The following is a 4,474-nucleotide window of genomic DNA, read 5'->3' as shown; positions in this document are numbered from 1 at the left end:
GTCTCAGATGTATTGATGCCTGGTTTGTGAATAAGTTGATCTTGGGTGGTCTTGGTCAGATATGATGAGTAGGTGAGAAGATGCTAGGGTGAAGGACCCGACACCTCGTAAATAGGCTGGATCCTTTTCAGACTAGTCCACTTCATACATTCAAAATTTGTTCCTTATAGTATGTGGGATGTTTGATCATGATATTCCTCCTCACATACGACGAGTGAGACCATCATTTTTGAGTGTTTTTGAGGGTATACCAATTAGGCTAAGTCAAAGCAACAATTCTTTAGGTGACCACGGATCTCCTAGGTGTAACGAGTCACACACATTACACATGCTTCGAGATTTCGCCTATTTATACTTGAGTTTATATGACTAGATTAACTCTCAATTGTGATTGCTGGTTAATCTTATGTGAGTATAATGTGCTTAATGACTATATAATGATGAAACTTACATGAATGACTTATTTCGGAGTTGCGTGAATTGGGTATGAATGAGCTTGTGTGAAATTTGGTGATATTCCTGTATGTGAAAGCGTATGGTTGTGTTGCATGTACATTCATTCACTGAAATTGGTATGACACCACCCTGAATTGCATTCACGTTATTTGCTAAGGACTAGCAAAACTTTAGTTGGGGAGTGTGATTACGTGCTTAAATTGCGTAATTGGGTGCTTTAATCCATGCATTACGAATTATATTTTTTCTATTAAAATGCCTAATTACTCTCAATATTCTAACATTGTGTTCTATTTATAATATTTGGGTTTTATTGAGTAATTTATGAAATTTTGGTATTTTTTTATTGCACGGCAAATATTGGAAGCTAAAAACCCACAGTGCTTTGTAATCTATGCGTAACTCCCTCATCCAACCTCTGATTAAAATGATTTAGGATGGCGTAGAAAGATAAGAAAATGCTCTACAATTTTCATGTTTTGTGTTTTGCGAAATACTGGATGCATCAAGGTCTAAATCTGACATAAAGTTATCATACACTGTTTTATGGACAATTTCGATAATTCTTCGTAATATGGGCGTAACTTTCTCGTCCGAGCTTCGATCGATACGATTCAAAATTATGAAAAATATGATAAAGAACTCTACAACTTTCATGTTTTGATCTTTGAGAGTTACGGACTGTAATAGGTTCGAAATTGGGCATGAAAGAGGAGGGCAGACTGCGTGCCTTTGAAAAAAGAAAAGATAAAAAAAAAAAAAAAAAAGGTGAGATGTGGCCCCGGCCATCTTAGCTGGGTGAGGCGCTGGATTACACAAAGAAATGGAAAGAAAATGAATTAAAAGAGAAAGAAAAGGAGGTAAGAAAAGTCAAAGAAAAAAGGAGGCATCTTTGAAGTAGGGTTCTTTGGGATCCGGGCAGAAGGTTTGGAGATATAAGGGGGCAGTAGGCGCTGAGGCACGGAGGAGGCCGCACTTGCACAGGAGGAAAGAAAGAAACCATTTTTTTTGACATACAAGAGGCTGCACCAAAGTTTGGGAAAAAGGGTAGAATTTTTTCTTAAGGTTTTCTTCTAGCGACTGCGTGATTGAAGTTCAACAAACACAGTAGGAAGGAAGGTGGCTAGCGGCGTATAGAAAATTAATATCTTTTTGGAATCGAAAGGCGGCAAACAACAGCGGTGTTCGGGGTGGTTGCGGTGAGCGACAATGGTGCTGCGAGTGTTGATTTTTTCTCTACTCTCCAAATAAAAGAAAACATGGTGAAACCTTTATTGTTGGATTTAATTTTCGGAATGAACTAAAATTTTGTATTCTAGGAAAACGATGTAACCAGTTTCGAACTATGCTTGCTCTTTGATGCTAATCTGAAGTAGTTTTCATTAATATTTGTTTGAGTTATTCTGTGCCTATTGCTTTTAATTAACTGGTCATTAATTAAATGATTTTAGTCTTGTGATTTGCTACCGAAAGGGGGGATTATAGGATAGATCTTGGATAATTCAGCATAAGTAAATTCTCTGGTGGTCGTGGCATGAAGCTACATGAATTTCTGGAACATGTTCACCATCTGCATTATGCTATCATTAGGAGATTTCTTTGCTGGAATTGGAGCTAGAGTTGGTTGGAATCCTAGTGGTGCGTAGCTCTGAGAAATCTGTTGCGGCTGAAACTGCGGTTGAGGAGCTGCAATTGGGTGATATGTCGGTTGCAGGGGCGGTGCATAAGGTTGAGGAACTTGCTGATACCGCGTGGATGATGGACCGGGCTGATCAATCCTCCATGAGAGGTTTAGATGATTCCTCCATCTTGGATTATAAGTGTTCGAGAACGGCTGATTCTGAGTTTTGTTGACCCAATTCGCCGATGGCACCTAATCAGATCTACTCTCCTACCATACTAGTAGTAATTGGCAATCCTGAAGTTTGTGGTCCGAGGTCTCATAGATAAAGCAATCCTTAGCTTTTTTTTTTTTTTTAATTCCATAACTTTCAATTTCTTAGACAACACAGCAACAAAAGCTTGTTAGTTAGTTCCCTCTTTGACCTCGTATCTGCCTCCACCACTGATCCCTCTGAGAGGTTGTGCTGCTATTGGTGTCCATTCATGACATGTGTTCCATTGTTGGGCACTCTTAGCTAAATAATCGAAGAATGATAATGCCTCATTTGGTTCCTTACGGAAGAACTCCCCGTTGCACATAGTCTGGACAAATTATTTACACGCAGGGGTTAGAGTAGTATAAAAATAATTCACTAACCTCCAAGATTCGAATTCATGGTGTGGACATATGTTCATTAGGTCTTTGAATCTCTCTTTGTTGGCCTAACTGGGATTTTGAATTAGTTTTGGTGATAACAAACAAAATATAATCTAACTTCGAAAGGTTAAGTAATGATGTTTCAGGTTTGACAATAAGGATCATTATGGAACATCAAGCTATACTCACCAACAAGTGATCCAAGAGAAGCTCAAAGAAACACTAGATTAATCAATGCATGAGGAATCTAAAACAAACTCAAGCTAAAGTCCAAGGGATTTTAAAGTGACCATGTCATGGAAGATTTTAAGCTTAGAGTATAAGGTTTTAGGATGAGCAATGTAAGTACTTCAAAGTTGAATATCTATTGAAATATCATTTGAAGCTCTTTAGGGGAAATACGTGGACTTAGAGACCCATTTTAAAATCTCGAAAAATGTTTTATAAAAGAGTAAAGAAAGATAGCAAAATCGATTTTGAAACTAAAATGAAAAAACCAGAAAATGGAAAGTTCAGAAGACCGAAGTCATTGCCCAGAAGACTGAAGAGTCAACCTCAGAAGACTGAAGTTTAAGCTCAATCATCTGAAGAATTACTTCAGAAGACAAAAGATTAAGTTCAGTTGTCTGAAGATGTATTGGTGAAACACAGAAATAGGCAGAAGCTCATCAGAAGACTGAACCCTGATTTTAGTTATCTGAACTCGAAACTTTAGAAGTCTGAACCCCAACTTTAGACGTCTGACCTTGAGTCCAGTTCAAGATTTTCAAAGCTTTAAAGAACTTCAGAAGACTCGCCCCTAAGGTTTAGTTATCTGAACACTGTTAACAGTAAAATTTTTTAAATATTTTAAATGTTTTAAAATTGGTTTCTTGTCCTCCAAATTTTCCTAAAACTTAGGAAACACTCCAAGTAATATTGAGTAGCACAAAACTAACTTTATTGGCTTATAAATACATGGTTTTACAATTTGAATACCACCAAGAATTGAAAAATCTACTCTAAACTCTCTTGCATTCAAAGTCACTACTCGCTCAACCACTTGTAATCTGAAAGTGCTGACATTCTAAAAGTGTTGATCATCAATCCCTAAGTTCTATATACTGATTTCTCATCTGGAGAAAAGGGGACTTGGTGAATTCTAATCTTGAGCATCGAATTGTATTTCATCTTTGATATTTAAATTCTAAAGTATATAGATTTGAATTGTACTAATCAACTCTGTGTGTGAGCACTCTTTGTACACATCTACTTGCTGTTTCTCTTGTAGTTATTGGACGATTCCAGGCTTGTTGGATCGTTGACCGAACGAGGGAATATTGTTTGGAGAGGCGAGCTCTAGTCTAATTAAATGAGTGACCGAACGAGGGTATATCGTTTGAAGAGGTAGGTTGTAGCCTAATCAAAGGAGTGTGTAAACGGTGTTGTTCCACTTGGCAAAGGAACTGGGTTTAGTGAATCCTTTGGTGGTTTGCCAAAGGCGAGGACATAGGCTAGGTATAAGCCGAACCTCGTAAAAACAGCGGTCTCACTCTCTCTGTCCCTTACTCTTTATTTTCAGCACATATAAATTGCGTGGATGATTTAATTTCTTAATCATATATGCTACGTATATTTGGAAATTAAGTGAACTTAAAGTCTAATTTTGATTTGGGTTGCAGAAACCGAAAGGGAGTACATTGGTCAAACCATTGTTTGCGAAAACCATAAGGGAGTACGTTAATTGGTTAACACGCAAAGATAAATTAACTAAGAGTT

Source organism: Malania oleifera, chromosome 12 (genome assembly GCF_029873635.1).
Source record: "Malania oleifera isolate guangnan ecotype guangnan chromosome 12, ASM2987363v1, whole genome shotgun sequence".
Taxonomy (NCBI): Eukaryota; Viridiplantae; Streptophyta; class Magnoliopsida; order Santalales; family Ximeniaceae; genus Malania; species Malania oleifera.
This window is presented reverse-complemented; position numbering follows the sequence as displayed.